We start from the raw sequence: 24,418 nt of genomic DNA, 5'->3' as shown, positions 1-24,418 counted from the left end.
ATTAAACTATGAAATAACTTAGAGATAACTGGTGGAAACTAAAACCGGCAGCCACAGTGGTACCCTGGACTTAACCTGAGATCTGCAGGTTAATGGCTTTGCAACTCACCTGCTCAGATCATCCATTGTTTACTAAGCCATAGCCTCATTACATCCAGCCTTTATGCAGATTAAAAAATTGAAAAGAGATCGCTGGAAATGAAAATATCGTTCCTCTAACTTATGAAGCAACGGTGCGATGTTCTTCAACCGGCAGGTTGTCACCTACACTTTGTCCAATGCTGTATTCATTACTGCAGGCTAAACACGTGTACACTTTTCGAGCCAATGATATTCTCCCTGATTTGAATTTAAAAACTTTGGTTTAGAATGCTGTATTACAAAGGCCTATCAGGCATTACTCCACCGCGGAAAAGCGCGCCACACGCGCGAGCCCTGCGCCACGCCACCTTCAACTAGCCCGCGCGCGCTCGCCCACGTCGGAACGCGCTTCACGCCTCAACCTCTTACTCACGTCTCTCGCGGCAATAAGGCCGCCCCTTTAAAAAAAAAAAGTACCAAACCCCGCCTCTCGTCTCTGCTTGAATAATTCACCAGCCCTTTGACGGAAGCGGTATGTTTTTATTTCCGACAGAAATTTCTTTTTAAAGGAGCTTTAAAAACGGCGAAGTGACAGCGGACGGGCTGCTCCTTTAATGTAAAAGGAGGCATCAGTTCGAAGGGCACTAAGGAAAACAAAAACGCCCGCTAGCCTAAACACCGAAGTGGAGAGAAAAAAAGAAGCGCTGTCATCATTCCAGTGAAGATTAGAAACCAGGTAAGGCATAAATATTCCGTTTCATTCGATCTCTCAGCTTTGAAACAGTAATACTCCTGTATTGGAATAGATCGCTTTGTGCAAGTGGTTTACTGACCGTATAATAAAAGGCTGAATGGCATTGTGTGGGTATGTGACAAGGAAGGCTGTCTTTTAGAAAAAAAAAAAGCCGTAGAGCGTCACCTGTATTTTAATCGGTATATTACTACCATAAGCCTAGTCAAATTGGTTTCAAACGGGGGCGCCCCAACATGTTTTCTGCATGAGACTGTCCGTCGATGACTGTGAGACTCAACTATGGTGACAGGTGCATCTGCAGCGTAAGAAACAATGAACGTGATTGAGATGCTGCATCTTAAAAATACTGAAAAAGGGTGCGTTGGGCAAAAAAAAAAAAAAAAAAACCCATAAAAAGCATGTGTAACTGGAAACTGCTATTAGTCACACTTCAGACAGACGACAAGGGCACAAGGGGAGGGGATTCCCCTAAAGGGATACAGATAAGTTACAATTCTTATCTCCCGCTGTAGGGCTACATTGAAAGGACAGCCCCAAGACCGTTCTGTCAGTACCCATTATGTCTGGAAGCACATTCATTTTTATACAGCACTCTGTCTTGCGTGCCATGTATATCTTTAAAAATCGTTCTTTTCGCCTTGACCTACAAATGACTTGAATCGCAAGGCCAAAAGCGCGTGCCTTCAAAAGAGTTAGTGCAGTTTCTGCATTAAGTGGGCATCGCCTCAAAATGCAAACGCTTAGAGCATTGCATCACATCGAGAAACGGCATAGGCAAACCGTGCAAAGTGGAATCGAAGCACTAAGCTAATGATGCATACTTTTTGGAGGAGCTCTGTTCGCCCTCTGTGTGTCCCCGCGTGAGTCTGTTATGTAATGTGAAGCCCTTTCAGCAGTGCGGTAGCCGCTGTTTCAGTATGATTTATGGGATTCAAGTCGATTTCCTACTTAACCGAAGAATCGGAGCAGTTGTTTTCAGTTGTGGAAAGATACCCTTGGTGTCTTTTGTAAAAGCCATCACACCACACAGTATATGGAGTATTGTTAACGGTTGCTGTAAAATTATTATTATTTTGGTTTACAGATCTCATTTTTTTAATAGGATGATCATGGCGGCGGAAGAGGTGTTGTGAGAATGTTGTTTATTATTACTTTATACAGCTGGTGAATAATGGAAATGCATTATCTGCAAATGCGCTGCACTTGGGTTGCAGCCTTCATTATATTCCGATGTTTTTCAATGACTGATCTGTAAAGTGACGTTTAATGCTTTTGCAAGCGCTCTGTATAGAATCGAATTGGGTTTATCTTCCATTTCAGTTTCAAACAATACATTACATATTTGGTAAGTGACTTTTGCATGGAGTATTTATTTAATAACATAGCAGGCTCGTTTTATATCTTCTATTCACCTTCTTAACTTCTGCAAGATATTCCCTCACATTTTAGAAACCACCATGTTCTGTAAGCATTTCCAATCAACATCAGACTCAAGGCTCAATAAATATAAGTATTGCAGTATAAATCAGATTTTGAATAGACGTAGTCTATAACAGAAATGGGCATAGAACTGATGCAGGGGCAGCCGTCTTTTCAGAGCAACTTGCAACTCTCATGTACAGTGCCTTCAGAAAATATTCAGAACTCTTCACTCGTTTTTTTAGGTTGCAGCTTTATGATAAAATCATTTAAATAAATTTTTCCCCCATCAAGTAACACTCAATATGCCAGAATGACAAAGCAAAAACAAATTTTTGCAAATTTATTAAAAGTATAAAGTGAAATCTTACATTGACACATTGACATTGGCAAGTATTCAGACTGTTTACTCAGTACTTCTTTGAAGCACCTTTGGCATAGAGCATTCCAGACCACAGATTGGGTCAAAGGTTCACCTTCCAACAGAACTATAACCCTAAGCATAAAGCAAAAACAACACAAGAATGACATAAGGACAACCCTGAATGTCCTTGAGTGGCACAGCTGGAGCCCAGATTTGGATCCAATCAAACATCTCTTCAGCCGCCTGAAAACAGCTATCCACTGACGATCTCCATCCAACCGGACAGTTTGAGCAGATCTGCAGAGAAGAATGGCAGACAATCCCCAAATCCAGGTGTGTGAAGCTTATTGTGTTATAGCCAAGAAGACTCCAGGCTGTAATCACGACAACAAACAAGATGTAGAAACATCTCAATGATGATCAATAGAATGGGATGAACTTGATCCACATTTCAAGTGTCTGAATACTTGAATCAATTTGAGATTTAAGTAGTTATATTTTTATTAAATTTTCCAAGAGTTCCTAAAATCCTGCTTTCACTTTGTCATTCTGTGATGCGGACTAATTTTTGATAAGGGGAAATAATTTAAATGATTTTAGCATAAGGCTGCAACAGTTTGTAGAAAAGTGAATGGGTCTAAATACTTTCTAAAGGCACTACATTTGCTGGGATGCTAGTCCATCATAACAGACACTCGCCTATACAGGTTTTATTTGCAATTGATCCGTAATCATTAGTGAATTTCTACAGTCTGATCAGTAGCTGGGTAAATCAGTTGCTCAGAGTTAAATAGTGAATTTGGGGTGATGTGTATACTAGCATATTACATTGTACAGTTCAGCATTTCATCCACTTTACTTAAAACAATGAAAACACCAGAGAAGGGGTAAAAAAGGAAGCTAGCAGAACATAATAGCTACCTCAGTTTCTTTAATAGTAAAAGTCTCATGTTATGTGGTTTTTCTTTTTTGTTTTTTTTTTCTCCTAGCAATTTTTACGTTGATTCACAGTACTGAACCTAACTTTTTACAGTATTTTCTCCCTAGTGTTTTTTTAAACATACTTAACCTAAAACCAAAAGATTTTGCAAAAAATCTTGAGAGTGGATTTTGGAAAACGGTTAGGCATTTTAAAAACAGATATCAGTTTAACATATCCCAAATCTTTGCAAAGTTAGCTATTCGTCAATCTGTTGATGCAACCTTCTTTTCTAGAACAGGGTGATTGGGAACCAGTGCCTGACATGTCAGCAACAGGTACATTGTAGGACAAGAAATGTCCTAGATGGACATTAGTATTATCAGACTTTTACTGGGCCAGTTCAGAATTGCTAATCAACTTAACAGCTTTTAAGAATAAAGAGGGAAATGAGAGGAAACCTTGAACATGTAAACCCTGTTTAGATGGTTATTTCGCCAAGGAATGAAACTGGTTATGCCATTTTATAACAAAGTTTACTTTTTTGTTTTTTCGCCCCAGTGTTCAGTTTGTGTTTATATTTTATTTAAAAAGCTTGGTGCTACTGTTCAGAGTAATGAGTAACGTAACAAATCTGGGGGAAGCAGGTCCTTGTTTCTCCATTAAACATTTTTGAGAGTTAGAACACTCTCTACTGAATTAAAACATTCTGTCCAGTAAGTGTAGTAGTTCTGTAACACTAGAAAAGTGACAACCACTCTTAATATAATTTATCTTTGACAAATTACAATTTAAAGTATTTTACTTCTTGCATTTGCATTACTGATTATTGCATGCATGTAGAAATATTTAAATGCATGTATTTTTAATTTAGCTATTTTTCTGTTTATATCATTTGGATTATTTTGAATTTGCCTTTGTTCATCCAGCTGGCTTCCTATACTTTCTTTGGTCATTGTTTTTTGTATTTTTTTTATCTGAATAAAAGCTATCTGCATTTAACTTTGGATATAATTTTAAGTAGTGCTTGTATTTTTTTAAGATAATTAAGTTGTTAAAAGTCACATGAGTGCAATGGTTTGCTTCCCAATTAACACTGTTCCTCTTTTATCCAACAGTAAACTGCTTCAGTAAGCCAAATTAACTTAATGTTTCAACAGTAGGGTCAGTGCACTAAGTCACATGTCACCACAACTTAGTCAGCAATGTTTTCCTGAGTGTTAAAAATTCAGACACTGTGTGTATTTGCGGTTATGTCCTTTTAAGTAATATGCATAATGCCACTGTATTAAGCTTTTTTTGTTTTTGCAAATAATAATTTAAAAACAAATGCACACATTAATACAATGGAGAAAATCAGTAAAACTGAAGAATAAAACCTAAAAAAACTATGTATGCTACTCCAGGAGTATTCAGCTATGCAGTATTTTAGACAAAATTGTCTTAAGGAATTCATAATTTTAGTATCTCAAATTTTTAGTTTTAAACCTCAAATTGGCAGGCAATATTTTTGTTTTGTGTAGTTTTTAAAATCATCTTACCTTTTTTGCATAGTGTTTAACTGCTAAATATATATGACTGGAATGTTAAATATATATGAACGTCTCCGTGACATGTCATCTTCTCATTTATATTCTCAATAAACAGGCTGCACAGCAAGTCATCAAGGCTAAAAGATGAGATTCGTGAGTACTGGCACAGTTTGATTGCTGAGTCATGTTTGGCAGATGTTACAGTGACAAAGTCTAAATGTTGATGTGATCTAAGACTACGTATCAAAGCTGTTGTCTGACAGTAAAATGAGGAAAGACATTAGCATCGAAGTGCAGAGATGGGTATCAATTCATTTAAAAAATTTCTGAGATCAGTATTAAGTTTGTTTTTATAGTGGGACGTAGCCAGAATTTAACTTTATATGGCCTTTCAAAAGTCACTCATCAAATGTGACAACTTCCATTTCGTAGGTCATCTTGGCTTCTGGACAATGTTATATACAGTATCTGTAAGATGTTCTTGTTTAATACACATCTGTGGTGGCTGCTGCTCCTGCATTATATGTATCTGTTGTATATAGTTGGATAGAACTTTATCTGTCCCCAGGGGGAAGTTTGGCTTTTTATGAAAACTTATTAGACAAATAAATATATACAATATACACACACGCACTATGGTCTGAACTAACAAAGAAAGAAAACTTCTGACTTGGCAGTCACATTGAAGCATTATGCAGGCATATTGCCATTTGTTTAAAGCAGCTCCAGTAGCATTTTTTGACACACTTCTGCTGAATAATTTGTTGGCCGAATGTGCTTACTGTTAGTGTTAGTTGGTAGTTTCACTACTGCCTTCATGGTGTCTAGAGGGTGCTCTTTTAATTAGTTTGTTGATTTGATGGGCCTCACTTGAAGTGATGTTACCAGTCCAGCCCGGTACACTACAGCGTAGAAGGATGTCACTACCCACATTAAAGGAACGTAGTCTTCTAAGAGTAAACACTTTTTATATAGTTCCTCTGTGTTACAAGATCAGTCAAACCTGACATTGATGTGGACCCCTAAGTAGTTTTAGGAGTGGACCATCTTTACATCAACCACAGAATAGTGACTGAACATGGAGGCGCTTTGGTGCGGCGAAAGTCAATAACCGGTTCTTTGGTTTTCCTGATGCAAACAATTCTTTCTGCACCAAGAAAAAATGGTTTCTATTTTACTCCCATACTCTGTCTCAGCCCCTTATTGATACACCCCACAAGTGCAATATCATCTAAGAAACTCTGCAAGTACCATGACCTGATGTTTTATTTATAGTCTGAGGTGTACAGAGTGAAGAGAAAAGGAGATGGGACTTTTCCTTGTGTTTCTCACATCCATATCAAAAACACAGTCCTTGAGTCTGACAGACTGCAGTCAGCCTGACAGATGATCCATTATCCAGGACACCATGGGCTCATCCACCTGCATATCTCTGAGCTTAACAGGGATAGCTAATAAGTACTGAAGGCACTGAGGAAATCAAAAAAAAATCCTTACAGTGCTACCAGCTTTGTCTAGGTGAGAAAAAACCTTATGGAACAGATAGATGATTGTATCCTCCACTCCAGTCTTTGTCCGATTGTCAAACTGCAGTGGGTCAAGGGTGTTTACCATACCAGGACTCGGATATTCCAGGACCAGCCTCTCAAAGGTCTTCTTAATGTGAGACGTAAGTGCCATTGGTGTCTAGTCATTAGGTGAAGGGGCACCTGAACAGTGCAGATTTTTTTTCCAAAGCAGCACACTTTCCTGGAGTGTTAAGTACAAACTGAACAGGTTATAGAGGATACTATAAAGTTGGTCAGCATAGACCTTAAGAACGTGATCTGATCCTGTGATTTTTCTTGTGTGTAACTTCCTCAGTTGTCTCCCCACTTGCTCTTCAGCTATGGACAGCCTATACTGATGATTAGAGTTGGACTCATCATTGGCCATTCCAGTTGAAGTGGTAGGTGCTGTTAATGTAGTAGGGATGGTGTGGTGGGACTGGTCATTGGAAGATGGTTGCAGTGGTAGGAAAATCTATTAAAAGCTGGTTCAGGATGTTAGCCTTGTGTGCACACACACACACTCTTTTATAATTAATACTCAAGTACCCCCTTAGAAGACAGTGTTAATATGGTGGAGCAACTGTTAACAAGAACTGTTTGCCTCCCTGGTGCAACACCTTATCCTTGCTGAGTACAAGTATCCTTCAGAAATAATAAAGTATCACATAGTTTGCATTTTGTACATTGGCAAATATACACAAGTTCTGTGGCCTTTCACAAGACATAGCCAAATGGACCATTTGGAAAATTGAGTGAAATATTTAATGTTGATAGTTCCAGTCTTATTCAAACTAATGCTGCTTTTTGAAATAGAAGAATTTTTTCAGGTCTTCAGGAACAGTTGCTCATGTTGTAGCTAGGTAAGTTTGCATGTTATAGCAGAAAATATTTCTCATGGAAGTATGCTTCAGGTAATTAATTTTAGATTGGCGAGCTGATTGATTGGAGCATCACTAATCTACTATATAATAAAAGGCTGAAGTTTGTGTCTCTGTCTGGTTCCTCTTAGCATCCTGACTGGCTTTATTGACACCATTGAAAGAGGAATTATTAGACACACAAGGAGGAGTAAAGGTATAGAAGGCACGCAGAGTCACCTTCAAAGATAGGTAGCATAAAAGCAAATGATATGTGAGCAGGATGTCTCAGAATGACAGAGTCTGAGAAGCAGAATATACGGGAACATGCTCAACAGAGGAAATGCATGTCAAAATAGGTTCAGACACACAAGGATACCAAGGAAAGGTACTAAAGGTACACATAAGGCTAAAGGCATTAAGTATTTTAAAAAGCATCCTATTAGCTGTTTTTGACAGTTAACATGGCTAGCTCTTTTATAAAACTGAATAAATGCATTACAAAATATATTGATAGAAAACACTGACTTGTTAGATGTTTTTTCAAAGCAGAGTAGGTGCTATTATGCTGTGCTTTATATTGCATACACAGTTGTGTGGGATTTTGTATGTTATCCTTTTTATCACAGACATCTGCTTCAGGTACTTAACTTTACTTGCACAGCTTAAAGAATTACGATAAATGCCACCTCTTAAAGTATTTATTTATGTTTTTTAACTGGAATGGGCAAGTTTGAAAGTTGAGGATGTGGAGGAAAATGGTCCTTTTCCGAGGTTTAACATTGAATTGGCATGTCTAGTTTGCATGGTGGTATAGGTGTTACTACTATAGGCTCACTACCTCAGGTATCCGCCTCTGATTTCCAGTCTCCATCATTGTGAAGTACCTCCGATTCATGGGTGGAAAAGTGTATTGTTTAATGAAATTTATGGGAGAAATTCCACTGCAGGCAAGTTTGTTCTATTTCTTAAAAATAAGTAATATAGTTTTTAAAAAATACAGTTAATTAAAACAAAGAAAATAGTTTCAATTGTCTCAAATGGAAGTTGAATTCTGTTTTGTTAGGTTTTATCTCTTTTTGTTCCTGCTTTCTTTTTTTAACTAATATTTTCTTCTTTTTTTCTAATTTGACTATGAAATCATTTGTTGTACAATTTCTGCTTGATTGTACGCAATTGTTATTTTTTCAAATAAAAATAAAGTTAATTGACAGTGTATGTCTCTGCTTTTTATAATATTTGTGTTACATTTTAGAAATGTTTCCATGTTGACAAGATTTTAGCTCTGACTGACACTATGACGTAACACATGGCAGTGTACAGTAGGTGTCTGTCTTGGGTTAGGGATATATTCCTAGGCACGATTTATATTGGGAAATCTTGAAATGTCTTTAGATCACCCCTTTTATTGCTCCTAAAGTACAGTACAGTAAATTGATTTAAGCCAATATCCATTAGTACATGTTGTTAGTATACAAGTCAATTGCTCCAAATACAAAGGAAAATCAATAGCTTTGAGTGTATCCTACCATATTTAGAAACATAGTGTGTATTCACTTGTAATCGGATCAGACCACATGCAAAGGTGGTGAGCAACAAATAGTAGTGATCTATACTCAGCCTCGGCCAATAAATGCAACCCATGATCAAATCCCGTAATTATACAATATAAGAGTAATACTTGCATGCAGGGCATCTGCTCAATGCAGTCTGTCTCTGAACTCCATTCAGACATTGGGGATGCATTTTAATATGTATATGCATATAAAATTCAGACAGAAAATGTATAATAGTGCTAGGTGTAAAAACAGTACCAATGTTTGCAAAGCATGCTTTTATATGAATATGTCGGACTGCATGTTTTTTTTTGTACCACATGTCAAGAGTGTTCACAATGAGTGAGAAAGGATTAGTAAAACACATTAATAATATAGTGACATTTATGTCAAGTTATATAGGACATAATGAAATTCATCTTATTTCTCCTGTTGATTCTGCACAAAGGTGGAAGATATAGTGAAACATGATGCACCCTTGGGTAACAGTTCCATTTGTTATTACATTGCATTAATAAAAAATGGAATTAAATTCAGGATATTATATTTCATGTTGACAAATACCATGTGTTCTTAAAGAAGCAAGTGGTAAAATCAAGATGCATCAAAACACCTCAAGAAAAAGTTTTTATAATCGATTTGCTTTTCTCTGAAGTTAAAGGTGATCATCTTGTATCCTAATTCCATTGAATAATGAGGTACCCTAGTGAATCCCTTCCCTAAACCATAGTAATGTACATAGTGTTTTTCCAGTTTTTCTTCAGATGTAATCAATTTTCTTGAAATACAATCAAAGACCTAAAATGGTGAAAAGGTAAGCTTAACTCCCAGAGGTTTAAATGTAAAGTTTAGGTTAGCAAAAACTGAAAAAAGGAAATTATAGAATATTACAAACGGGCCTTCTTCAAGGAACAACTAATAGGTTACAAACTACATACAGTATGTTCTGTAACAATTAAAGTAAATTAAGCCTTTCAAGTTGAAACAAACAATTTGCAGAGATGTCCCGACTTCTGTTGCTTACTTAAAACACCTCTGTCAGTTTTTTAAAGCAGAGTTGGAGCAGACTGTTATTATACCCTCTGAAGTACTACTTGGATAATATTCCACTGTAGAAAGTTGTAAATTTGAGTGATAATGGCAAGTAAATGGCAATTAACAAATGAAATGAGACATAACATTGTTACCCTTAAAAGTGTAGGCCTTTCCCGTAGAGAAACTGCAAAAAAAAAAAAAAAAAGAAAATGTCAGTAAAGTAGTGTCCTTTGCAGTCCAAAGGCAATTACAAACTGGAAGAAACTCTGATAGTAAGAGATCTGGCAGACCCAGAGTCACAACCCAAACAGCAGGCTTGTTTCTGAGGATCACCAACTTCTGTGATAGGCATCTGGCAGCACAACAGCTTTAAGCCCATGTTAACAGTGGTCGAAAAAAAGCAAATCTCGGTATCTATTGTGAAGAGGAGACTTTGTGTTGCTGGTTTGACAGGTCGAGAGGCAGTCTTTCCTGCTTTTTTTCCTTCACTACCTATCAAAGGAGATTGGGATTTTGACTGTATAAGTGCTAGAGTGTTATTTATTGTACTTAAAACTACAAGTGTTAAATCTTCTGTGCCTTCCTCACCTTGAGGCATTCCACAATGTACTACTGTGTATTCTAGCTGCTTATTTTGGTCAAATACAACAGTAGTTTAATATTAGATCTGTTTATGGGGATGTAATATCCACTTTGAGGTCCATCCATCCATCCATCCTCGTCCGCTTATCCGAGGTCCGGTCGCGGGGGCAGCAGCTTGAGCAGAGATGCCCAGACTTCCCTCTCCCCGGCCACTTCTTCTAGCTCTTCCGGGGGGATCCCAAGGCGTTCCCGGGCCAGCCGGGAGATATAGTCCCTCCAGCGTGTCCTGGGTCTTCCCCAGGGCCTCCTCCCGGTTGGACGTGCCCGGAACACCTCACCAGGGAGGCGTTCAGGAGGCATCCTGATCAGATGCCCGAGCCACCTCATCTGACTCCTCTCGATGTGGAGGAGCAGCGGCTCTACTCTGAGCCCCTCCCGGATGATTGAGCTTCTCACCCTATCTTTAAGGGAGAGCCCAGAGACCCTGCGGAGAAAACTCATTTCAGCCGCTTGTATTCGCGATCTCGTTCTTTCGGTCACTACCCATAGCTCATGACCATAGGTGAGGGTAGGAACATAGATCGACTGGTAAGTTGAGAGCTTTGCCTTATGGCTCAGCTCCTTTTTCACCACGACAGACCGATGCAGAGATGCACCGATGCACCGATCCGCCTGTCGATCTCACGCTCCATTCTTCCCTCACTCGTGAACAAGACCCCGAGATACTTGAACTCCTCCACTTGGGGCCGGATCTCGCTCCCAACCCTGAGAGGGCACTCTACCCTTTTCCGGCTGAGCACCATGGTCTCGGATTTGGAGGCGCTGATTCCCATCCCAGCCGCTTCACACTCAGCTGCGAACCGATCCAGAGAGAGCTGAAGATCACGGCCTGATGAAGCAAACAGGACAACATCATCTACAAACAGCAGTGACCCAATCCTGAGTCCACCAAGCCGGACCCCCTCAACACCCTGGCTGCGCCTAGAAATTCTGTCCATAAAAGTTATGAACAGAATCGGTGACAAAGGGCAGCCCTGGCGGAGTCCAACTCTCACTGGAAACGGGTTCGACTTACTGCCGGCAATGCGGACCAAGCTCTGACACCGATCGTACAGGGACCGAACAGCTCTTATCAGGGGGTCCGGTACCCCATACTCTCGGAGCACCCCCCACAGGATTCCCTGAGGGACACGGTTGAACGCCTTTTCCAAGTCCACAAAACACATGTAGACTGGTTGGGCGAACTCCCATGCACCCTCCAGGACCCTGCTAAGGGTGTAGAGCTGGTCCACTGTTCCGCGACCAGGACGAAAACCACACGGTTCCTCCTGAATCCAAGGTTCGACTGTCCGTCGGACCCTCCTCTCCAGAACCCCCGAATAGACTTTTCCAGGGAGGCTGAGGAGTGTGATCCCTCTGTAGTTGGAACACACCCTCCAGTCCCCCTTCTTAAAGAGGGGGACCACCACCCCAGTCTGCCAGTCCAGAGGCACTGTCCCTGATGTCCATGCGATGTTGCAGAGACGTGTCAACCAAGACAGCCCTACAACATCCGGAGCCTTGAGGAACTCCGGGCGTATCTCATCCACCCCCGGGACCCTGCCACCAAGGAGTTTTTTGACCACCTCAGTGACCTTAGTCCCAGAGATGGGGGAGCCCACCTCAGAGTCCCCAGGCTCTGCTTCCTCATTGGAAGGAATGTTAGTGGGATTGAGGAGGTCTTCGAAGTACTCCCCCCACCGACCCACAACATCCCAAGTCGAGGTCAGCATGGGCTCACCACCTATGGGAGGGGCCAAGGAGGTCGGGTGCAGTGTGAGTTGGGTAGTGGCCGAAGGCGGGGACCTTGGCGGTCCGATCCTCAGCTACAGAATCTGGCACTTTGAGGTCATAAAAAGTAAACACTGTTAAAAGAAAGGGAAATCACACTGTTCTCTTGGCCATGTGGTAATGAATAAATCCTTGTAATATGACGGTGGGAGAATATGTCTGCACCTTAAGGGAAATAGATGTGATTCTTTTCCTCTGCATCCAAGGAACATGGATTTGCAGCAAGGATTACAATAAATATTATGATGTAATTGTGAAACGTTTCAGTAGTACAAAGGAACTAAGATTGTCTCTATAAATACTTGTGTGAAGTTGTTCAGTATACTTATGCTGTAATAAATAATGAGTATTATAATGGACTAGTGGGTTCCTAGAAACTATTGAAATCATCAGAAAAAAAAACTGAAATGTAGAGATGTTCGGTAATTGAAAGGAACTACTCTGGACATCTCTTTTCTAGGAGGTTTTGTGTTGCAGACGTGCTTGCATTGTTTGTGCATTAGTGGCTAAGCAACTCTTTCTTTGGAGATTTCCTTTTGCCGGCATGCTTGCCTTGCTTGTGTATTAAAGGCGGGAGGAAAGTAAAAGGGATACCGTTTTGCTGATGTGCTCGCCTCGCTTCTGTATTAGCCACTAAGCGAGTGACTCTTTCTTCGGAGGTTTTGCTTTGCCGACGTGCTTGCCTTGCTTGTGTATCCTTGGAGGTGGATCCCTTACCCTGAATCCACCTCTGATTTCTGAGCCAGACAGACACACACACTTCTACGTGTAGACGTTTATATTTAAGATATGTCTAGGTACAGGTTGTTTGAGATTGTCGAATTACTGTTTATTTTTTGATAGTCATGGTTTGGGTATAATTTTATTGTTGCAGGTAGGGGTGAATCATGTTTTTGTGAATGAGACTGGTAGAGAAGTCTATTTTACCACTAAATCTGCTAACTTTCATTGAGATTCAGACAAGGTTTCACTTCAGATGTTCATGCAGTGCTGCTCTTATTGTTTAGGCTCTTCAGTTTAGGTACCAAACTGCATAACTATTGGAAAGGTTGTAAGAATGTATTTATTTAAAATGGTTTAATTAGCATGATGGAGAACTGAATATTACGGGGATAATGGAATGTTAACATTATGAAAATGGTTGGGGCCTTCTTAAATTTAGAGAAACTAGTCCAATGTAAAACTTTTTGAATATTCATACCCATTACTGTTTTTCAGGTTGCTATAAACACATTTTAAATAAAATGCCTTTTTTTTTTGCAAAGTAAAAACAACAAGATTTCATCATGCCTCGGAGGGATGGTACTTTAGTTTGAAACCTTACCCTCCTGCTGTAAGTGACAGTTTAAAACCAACCCTGAGAGCGATAAGACAGCCAGTAATTTTCCATTCCTAACACACAAACACATGTGAGAGAGGAAGCAGACATTATAGATACCACTTCAAAAATGTTACTGTAATTTGCTGTTGTCATTCTGCATTCACTTAGCCCTTGAAAAAAACTAATATTTTCTCATTTACCTGTATTATTGTAAATTTTTCCCCTTAATATTCATAGTGCACGAGTATATGTTTATCTGCTACCTAATGTGTTATGGTGTACTATATATTTTTTGGCATTTCCTGCACTTACCAGAAGCATACATTGCTTCAATATGGATTGTGGTGTGTGTATAATATATGTATAATATATATATAAAACGGCTTAAGTCAGGACTTTTCTAATCCAAAACATAAATCTCCTTTTTTTCTGAGCTATTGTTTGGTAGATATGCTTCAATGCTTTGGACAGTCGTTACATTGAAAGACCCACTTTCAGTCCACCTTTAGCTACTTGACAGATAAAATGACGTTAAAATTTATGACTACTTTAATTTTGTGGAGTCCAGAGGAGGATAAGCAGTCCCGAAGCTGACATTCATTACCACCCTACTTGACTGTTGAGCTAAAGTTATTTTTGTGGTAGGCAGAATCTGGCTTTCTCTAAATATAGCTGTTTGGATTGTGACCAAAAAGATTGATTATGGACTCACCTGTCCAGAGAATTGAAATTCAGAAACTGTCGTGTTTTTCCGGGTGCTGTCTAAGAAATGTAAGATGGGTGTTTTTCTTGTGTGTTTTTTTTTTTTTTTTTACTGCAAAGGCTGCTTCTTGCCAATGCTCACTGAATGCTATTTCAATTAATTGTATTCTTATTGTTGAAGCATCCAAAGTTAACAAGGATGCAGTAAAGGAGCTCTGTAATTATGACTGAATTTACTTTACCTGAATTTTCTTTTTTTTTTTTTTTCTTTTGGATCTTGGTGATTATTTTGGAACGTGTATTCACTTCTCAGTTAGGTTGCTGTAATGTTAAATATTTCCCTTTTGTAACTTGTTTGCCATACAGTAGATTTTTCCAGCTGAAATCTTTGATTTGATTTTATAGCCGTCCCTGGACTAATGTGCTCTCACTACCCTCTTTCTTATGTCCCATGAGATCTCTTTTCCTCTTGGCATTGTGTGTTTGCATTCCCCTGTGTAGGTAACGCTAAGTTGAACTGCTTTCTTATTGCTGTTTACAAGAGTGTGACTTATATTTATATTTATTTGTTTGTAGACGCTTTTATCCAAAGCGACTTACAAAAGAGGTAAACAATTGAGTAACATTAGGCTAGGGCCTGTTTGTTCAGCAAGTGTAATAGGAGTTACTTGAACCTTTTACTTAAAGTATCTTCTTTCATAAGTTAATTTGCTTTCCAGTGATTTAGTTCCCAATTACTCAGATGATACTACTTAACTACTTAGTGTAACCAATGCAACTTGGAGTTCTCTTATTTTCCTTTTTAATTACACTTTTCTAAGACACACATGATTACTTCTAAAACAACATATGGGATTGGTAATTACACACCTATTATGTCACTTGAGAAAGCTGCTTCAGATTAAATAATTATTTTGTGGTAAAACTAAGTGAATCTATAATTAATTGCACAAGAGGTTCAAATACTTTCAAGCTGATATCTGTTTACAACATGTTCTGTTGGGTATTGTCCTGAGTGACTTCTTTCAGTAGAACATAAATACTAACTGGAGGTTTTTGAATTGTGCTTCATGAACTCTACCCTGCAGTGAATGAAAAATGTTTTCCATCCCACTGTTGAAATGTGTAGTTGTATATTCCTCCCTCTGGTTTTACAGCATAATAAGTTGAATCTGAGATGTTTAGGCATAATAAAGATGATAATATCTTGTTAAACCATCTCTCTGTCTTACCCTCTCCAGAGCTGAGCTGTCATATGATCTACCCCCTCTCACCCCCATTAGTTGGTTGTTCATGTTTAAGCACTGCGGTGGGCTGGCACCCTGCCCGGGGTTTGTTTTCTGCCTTGTGCCCTGTGTTGGCTCCAGCAGACCTCCGTGACCGTGTAGTTAGGATATAGCGGGTTGGATAATGGATGGATGGATGGATGTTTAAGTATATTGCACCACCGGGTACTCATACAGAGAAACTTGGCCATTTTTTCCAGTCTTGGGAAGGTCTGTCTTTTGATTAATTAAAAAGAAGCACATTTGCTTATGGCAGTCAATGTGAATACAGATTTTTCATCATCTTCCTTTTTGCATATAACTATATAAACAAATTCTGGAATGTGAATTACTGTTTTCTTTGACGAAAAAAGAAGACATCCCCTTTCTTATGATTGCAACACACAAGCAGCTTCTGCAGATTATTCTACAGCAAACCTACTACGCATCAACAAATAGTTATATTGCCTCTGAAGACTATTATTTGTTGCAGCGCTGACCTCAAAACACTGCCTTCATAAGTGTAAATACAGGGAGGAATGCCTGTTTAAAAAAAAAAAAAAAAAAATCTGTGTGTTTAGCAGTAATTGCCTGTTATACACTGCCAATGTATTTTGGCTCTTTTATTTTTTTCTTATTCGCTGTGTGCATTTTCCTTAATTTTTTTTTTTTTGTGTGCAAACTCTTCACTACAACTTTAAGTAAAAGTAGAAGTAAAATGTACTAATTTGGATCAGTTGATTCCAGTTGAAAAGCATGTAGTGTCCCCACCTGAATCAATCACAGAACATTAGACATTTTAAAAGTATATTTTACATGATGACTAGACATTTTAAGTGTATATTTTACATTATGGTTTTATGTTACATAATATTTTAATAATATTTCCAGCAATAAATGTCATATAAATATCTAGAGGATGTTGAACACCGGTGTTAAGTATTTTTTTTCTCCTCTGTAAATTAATTTAATTATGTTCACAGTTCTACTGTTACAATAGTGACACTTAGGGAGGTTATGATGAAAGATATTTTGGGGTTAATATCAATACCAGTTGATACCACGGCAAAAACAGAAATCCTATTGAATGGCTCCTTTATTAAAAGTACCTCCATTATTCAAGTGAACAAGATTGTGCCGTTTCTGTAATAAAAAAATAAAATATAAAAATACTAACTGTAACAGCAGCTTTAAAATAGTAGTATATCCTTCAAGTAGCTGCCCAACTATCAATTGCCCTATCTGAAATTAGTGTTGATATTCTTAAATATCAAAATATAATGCATATCTTTAATCTGAGCTCCTATGTATCTTCAACAATGGTGATCAGCATAGGGGTTGTAAAGAATGACACCATCGTGGCCTACCTGCTTTATCTTACTATGTGCACTTACTACATTTATTCTCTGGCATTTTCTGTGAAGTAACTGAAACATACTGCTTAAAGTCTGCACTAAAAACACAAATTCAAGCATTATTGTATGTGATGTTGAATTAGTGAATACCAAAATAATTCACGATATTTTCATTTAAACAATCTATTTAAAGCTGTTTTGTTAACCACATGCTTTTAAAATATAGTTTATCAGTCACTGTATGATTTTATATTATAAGATGTATGCCTGCATCATTAACTGCTTAAAAATACTAAAGAGTAATTCTTAATGGATGTGTCAAATTATTTCATATTCCAAATGTTACAAACACCTGATACTTTAATTTTTCAAATCTCTCTCTTCTTTTTCAAGGATTCCTGTGTGAAATCAAACTTTGTTTCATATTAATCCATTATTTCAGAACTCCTGGGAAACTCTTTTTGTGCCGTTTTCAAGGTGTTTTAAATGAGTGATCTCACTTAGTTATTGCTTATGCCTATGTACTAATCCAGATTTAGAAGATTAACTGGACTGATCAAGTGGTCAAGTGGCTTTATTGTCATACCATCCATAAACAGTGTTGCAGCATATAGTGGCACAAAATAATGTTTCCCAGGACAGCAGTGCAAAACATACATTAACACAAAACAAGTTCAATGCAGTTAATAAACAATACTATACAATAAATTAATAATAATAATAAATAATAGGAAAGTAGATAAATAGTAATCATTTGAAATAGATAGTAATAAATAAATAACAGTAGTAACAAGTGTAACAAAAGTAGTACATATAATTAAGCAACAAGGAGCAAATCCAAAGGCAGCACAGAGTTCAGATTTCAGACAGCTAAGGTGTAGAAGTTGCTGTAGAACCTGGTAGAACTGGTTTGGATGCTACAGTACCGCCTGCCAGATGGAAGTAGGACAAAGAGACCATGGGAGGGGTGGGAGTGGTCCTTCAAATTGTTATATGCTTTGCGGATGCACCAGTTTATAGAGATATCTTTAATGGAGGGCAGAGAGATCCCAATGAACTTTTCTGCTGTGAGCACTGTTATAGGACCTTATAGATAGAGTCACCGCAGTTCCCAAATCGAACAGTGATGCAGCTGGTCAGAACAGCGTCAGTGGTGCCACCATAGAATGGGGCAATGATGGAGGGGAGGTAGGATTGCCTTCTTCACCTGCTGAAGGAAGTGGAGACACTTCTGCGCCTTCTTTGCTGTGGAGGTGGTGTTAATTGATCGAGTAAGGTCAGCTGCCAGGTTCACACCTAGGAATTTGGTGCTCTTTACCAATCATACTGCAGAGCAGTGGAGTATGGACAGCACATGGGCTTTCCTGAAGTCAACAAACATCTCTTTAGTCTTGTCCACATTAAGGGACAGATTGTTGCATTTGTATTGTTGGTCAATCATCATATTGCCATTCTGTAAGCTGATTCATCCCTTTTGTTGATGAGATCATCCACCATTGTGTAATTTGAAAACTTGGTGTTAGAGCTGCATGCAGCTCTACAATCACGAGTCAGCAGAGTGAACAGATGTGTGCCGAGTACAGAGCCCCTGGGAACACCAGTGTCCAGTGTGATAGTACTGGGGATTTTTTTTCAGGTAAGAACTGTTTAGAGTCTCTCTGTGAGGAAATCTAGGATATTGGTTCAGGTGTTAGAAAAACTGCAGAGGGTTGTGTGATGTGGGCAATCTAGCTTTCAAATGGCCCAAGACTAGCTGTTCAAATTACTTTATGATGACAGGATTGAGTGCTATAATGTGATAGTCCTTGTGGCAAGAGACAGAGGACTCCTTTGGCATGGGTTTGATGGTGGTAGTTTTAAAGCACTTGGGGATGACTACTTGCCTAAGGGAAATGTTGAAGATGTCTGTAAAAAATATCTGTCAGCTAGTTTGCTTGTTACCTTAGCACTTGACTGGGTATGTTGTCTGGTCCAGCGGCTTTGCATGGATTTACATTCAACAAAGTTCTTCTTACATCAGCAATAGACAAAGTACCTGTTCCTTCTAAGGAGGGATAGACTTCCTCAAAGGTATGCCATTCAGGACATCGTACAACATGTAAAGTTATTTAGAACATGTAGAAGAAGAAGAAGAAAAGAGGTTACTGATGTTACTTGTAATCAATTACTTGTAACTGAGACACTACATCTATTTCAACAGTATACTATTCAGATTTATGGCACGTGTTATGATATTTAGCTATTTTATCAATGAACAATAGTTTGGTTTCAAAATCAAACAAATTCAACAAATGTAACTTCAGCAGATTGGTATTTTGCACTGAAGTATATGCTGTTTTGGCCATCCTAATAACTGCATATCTCTACAATTTATGCATTTCTGTTACCTCTGTGCCTGTCATAGTAATAAGAAGTTGTGCCTTGTGCTTTTAAGCAATAAAACACTTAATAAATCTGATTTTAGAATTAGTAAATGTACCAGCCCATTTCCTTGCCAGTATACTGTAGGTAGCTAAAGGTACAGAGATAACCAGTATGTTTTGATACTTGCTACAGTTTTGTCAACACAGCCATTGTGCAATCCTCCCACATCCTTCAAGACATGCAGGTAAAATTTCATGAGAGCTTCAGAGGATTATCTAGAACATGTGAACAGAAAGAACTATATCTAGTATAAAAAAATAAAACATTCCCCACCAACCCACCAGCTTGTTTTTTTCCCAGGAGTAGCTTGAGTGCTATAGTATTGGCTTTAAATCTTTTCTACAAATGCCTCAAACTTCCCTGTCCCCACCCACCCAATAAGGCTGTGTGTCTGTCTATCTGTCCTGGTTGTGATACTATGACATATGTTGGTAGAGTTACCTAGTGTTGTTACACATATTACGAACATTGAGTTTTGTTGTGCTTTAAGGACCCTCTCACATCTTCACTCACACATAGCCCACTAAGATGGTCTTTCTTAAGCAAAACAGTAAAGCAGTTTTATTATCAAGTGAGCATCTAATCCATCTATGTATCCACTATAAAGTTTTATTTCTCACATGAAACTAGAGATTCAGAAATAGAAAATTTCTGGCAAGTTTCAGTGAGTTGTTTTATTTCTATTTGTAGAGTTTCTGGCTACTTTCATCCCGCCTAAGGAGAACTTCATAATTTTATTAGCAGAAGCTGTGTGAGCAAAATCGCTAGGAATGGCAGAGGGACAATGTGAGCAACACACCCCTGTATACAGTATTTCAAATTATTACCACTCTGCGCCTTCTTTAAGGCAAGAAATTTGGAGCAGGCTCAATATATGATGCAGTGGCAGAACCATCATTAACTCCTGAATTATGCATAGTGATTTTAACCACATCCTTGCTGTGCGTGTGTTTTTGTATATAAAAGATTAGCAATGTTATTTAGACATTGACCCACTCAAAAAGGAGTGACTGTGTAACAGTTAAGTTAGTTTCATTTTTTGAATTTCAATTTAAGACACAAACCCATATGAAAATATTAAAATCTTGCCTTGATAGCTTATATTGACTCTGTGCAGCTTAAAAGAATAAGATGACTTATGACTCAGTGTGATAAAATAATCTACTGGTAGTTCTTCTTCATGAGATCTTCATGATTCTATCTATACATTTTCTAATATGTTTATTTAAATCTAACTTTTTAATGCAAAGATAAAACACTACTTGTTGTGATATTTATAGAATGATTTACTATATTTTGTGGTATTATATATTGCTTTAGAGAAATCATACACTTTACTTGGTTTCTGACAATTTTTCCATGATTGAGGATATAATGCAGCCACTTCTTACAAAACTTAAGCAAAAATAGTGCTGTTATACTAGCTGACATTGTAAAAAAAAAATAGCCTGGTATTTCCCTTTTTCTTTCTCGCTCTCTCTGGGATAGCATTATTGATTTACGTAATGTTAACTCAGCTTCTGCATGCAGAGCAGAAAATACTTTTAAGCAATTATGTGTGTTGTCATATGATCATACAATGCTGTTCTTGTTCATCTTGAAAGTGCAGAGAACTAAAATGGTGTGTATGACTGACAGTTGACAAGGTGTTTGTGATTTTGTTTTTTTGTTTTTTTTTAGTTTTTTACACGTGCCAGGTTGTAGTAAAAACATCAAACTAGGGAAGCAAGAAACAAATATTTTGATAATTGTTTATTTGGCAGATATTAGAATGATTAGATGATGAATCTAGTTAGCTGAAAATTATGGCTCATAAAAGAGAAAGGGTGTGATAAATAATATTTGTTGTAATTCACGGATGGATACCTTTATTTTATGAAATTAATGAGAAACACAAAGCATTTTGGAAGTGATCAAGTTCAGTTTGGAGCAGCAAGTCATTTTCCTGGATATACTGTAGTTAAATGCAGTGCTAATGATACCAAACTGTAACTCATTAGTAGTGATGAGTGAAACAGGTACTAAAATTTGTTTCAAAAAGAATATCACAAAACTCACAGAAAAAGAGTGTGTTTGTACTGGAGCACTAAGGAATTTTGTTTCCTAAAGCCTTCTGTGTTTACTTGTCCATTTTTTTCTTTGGCTGCATAATTCAGGTAATCAGATAATTAATAGTAAATTGTTTTTTCTGTTTAGATGTATCATCACTTTTAAAAAGATCTTTTGTATTATACTGGAAGTCAAAGACAGGCCCACGTGAGTAAATTGCAGTGCATTGTTGTTATTTTTTTTTATGGTAATGTCTTGTAATTAGGTTTGATTGTCTTACTTTTATGTTGAATTTGTAAGACCTCGTCTTAATCATTTGATTCTTCCTATGGAACTTTCTAGTGCCTTTATTGTCCAATTCATTCTCTTGGGTCAGTGGGCATTTCTAAAATGCTATTTTCTAGCTATGTACATGTATTATACCTTTAAACATTTCACCGTTCAGTCTAGGAATCAGTGTCACCCTATCTTGCCTCTGTATCTGCCACCTGTGTAAAATGTGAATTGGTTTATAGTATTTACAGATTTTCTTTTTTGTTTTCTATAGTGACACTTGCATGCCATTTAATTTTTGTTTTTTTTGTATTTTGTATAACATTTTAATCCTCTAAATAGACATTTACCAAAACTACATTTAGTGAAACCATATTGAAGGAATAATTATAACCTTGAAATCATTTAGACATTGAGCATAAAAACATTTTGATTCTAGAGTACGTGCAGTATATACTGTACATGGCAAGTTAAGTAAACTAGGCACATGCACTTGTTGAATTTTTAAAAGTAATTCTAAACTCTGTCTACTTTTTGTTTGTGTTTATCCTGTAGAGGTAACAAGATACACTTGAGTGCACCGTTGTAGGTTGTCATTCTGTCAGTCTGTGGGGCCCAGAGTAATGGGAGAGCAGAGAAAGCCACGTCACGGAATTAGAAGTCTACACTTTTGCTAAATATAAAGTGAAGGTGATAGCCTTATAATTGTCCTGTAAGCGCTTCTCAGGGTTACTGTGGTTCATGTCAACCAGTGAGCTGTGTTGGCAGCATTCATTCATGTCAGCTAATAATATTTGTCACTGATTCAAGGGCAGAAGCCAAGAGGGAGCTTAACAATAGAGTTACCTTTTTCTTAAGTAAGCAGTGCACTTGTGGCTTAACGCTCGTGAGAAAGGAGATTGTACAAGAGAAGCAAGATTTTCTTTATCCACTGTAATTAGTCCTCACTTTACAGGATTTTGTCATCTTTCGTCTTGGGGACTCGTGTATTAAGTCATTATCCATTTATCCATCTAGTTTTTATATGATTATCAACTGCTTTGTTTTCTTCACTTCAGGATATACAGTGCATCTATTTCTTTTGTCCTCCCAACTTTGAGTGTACTCAAAATTTTGAAAGACATGTTTAGAGGTTTTCAGACCATTTTCTGTTAACTCGCTCTTTAGTCACAGTTTAAATACCCCTTCAAAAGGTTTTAAACTATAGGTCTCCAGCTGATTTTTATAGTTTCTGGTAATTATTCTTGGGTACAGTTGTTTTGTTTTACTTCCTTTACTCTGTTCTTTAGAATCTAAGAAGAAAGAAGGATAGGCCTTTCAACAATGTTCTTTCAAATTGGAATCTGGATGAAACATTTCTGATCTTAGCAGAGTTAGTGTCTTCTTTCAGTACAGTATTGTTTGCATTTTTATGGAAAACTTTTTGATTCTTAACCAGGGTATTAACGTGACCCTTGACGATGTAACAAATATTCCTAATAAGATCATTTACTGTGTGATGGCTCTAGAGCTACAGCATGTTATGTCAAACATGTCTGTGTGTGCCACACATGTAATATATGAAATAATAAAATGATTTCCAAAGTATTTATTTGAAAAATAAATATTGTTTAAACAGATATACATAACACTATCAATGAAAATTTTATACAATGTATAAATTGAAAATTCCATACTTTTCCATTTTTATCTGTGTCACAGTTAGCATACCAAACACATTTGTACAATGCATTAATTCCCATGTTCTGCTGCAGGCCAAATAGGAATGCTTTAGGCTTTTGCCATATTTTAAGGGAACCTATATATACTGTGTGTTTGTATCATATCTTCAGATATATAGAGGGGAGCATAGTAACCTCTTCATATCATTTTGTGGGCATATTAATATGAAAATGTCTATTCAAGAATTTCAGTTCCTGAAAAACTGGGGATGAATCCTAACCTTTATAAACCTATTTAAAATAACATTCTCCACCCTACATAATCCATGTCATGGTTGTGGAAGTCTGTTGCTTATCTAGACAGCCCTGGACACAGTCAAAAGGCAATAAATCACAGGACCCACTCATGTCACACAACCACACTCACAATGAATTGGCAAAAGGTCCCATTTAGAATTGATAGTGAACCCATCGGGCACACAGGGCTGTGGAAGCCTCAACCACAAATCCTAAAATTTATGGTACCAAAAAATGAGACTATTACTCCTTGATTTATGGTACCTCTAACTTTTAAATTCTTAATTAGACTAATATGTTTGCTATGTTGTTTGAAAGCCCACAAAATATATAGGATTTCATCACTGCCGAGTACAGCTTTTAACACTTTTGAATGAAAACACTGCAAGTGTCTTTTAAAATTTGATGCTCTTATAGGTGCATTCTTTTCAGAACTAGTAAAATTACTGATGTCCACATCACAAACTTTTTCATCATCAACTTCTGCAGTGCACTGACATATATAATATTTCCGATTTGTTGGGGTATGCAATATGTGTAAAAACTGCCGACACTGCTAAAACTGTTTTTGCCATTTTGAATTTGTGAATGG

General features: G+C 37.6%; 1 protein-coding gene across 2 annotated transcripts in view; it reads left to right on the top strand.

Annotated features, from left to right (window-relative positions):
* The first annotated feature begins 482 nt into the window (after positions 1 to 482).
* The window catches only part of LOC114664113 (solute carrier family 45 member 4), a 103,151-nt gene continuing 79,215 nt past the window's right edge, over positions 483 to 24,418 (top strand). The window contains exons 1-2 of one of the 2 annotated variants that reach the window (XM_028818088.2): positions 483 to 817; positions 21,743 to 21,802. The gene's annotated coding sequence lies outside the window, so the exon portion shown is untranslated. The remainder of the gene's footprint in view (positions 818 to 21,742; positions 21,803 to 24,418) is intronic. The other variant, XM_028818087.2, reaches the window with a different exon arrangement.

This window comes from Erpetoichthys calabaricus, chromosome 13 (assembly GCF_900747795.2).
Source record: "Erpetoichthys calabaricus chromosome 13, fErpCal1.3, whole genome shotgun sequence".
NCBI classification, from domain to species: domain Eukaryota; kingdom Metazoa; phylum Chordata; class Cladistia; order Polypteriformes; family Polypteridae; genus Erpetoichthys; species Erpetoichthys calabaricus.
Note: the sequence above shows the minus strand (reverse complement) of the source record. Positions and strands in the feature narration are given on the sequence as shown.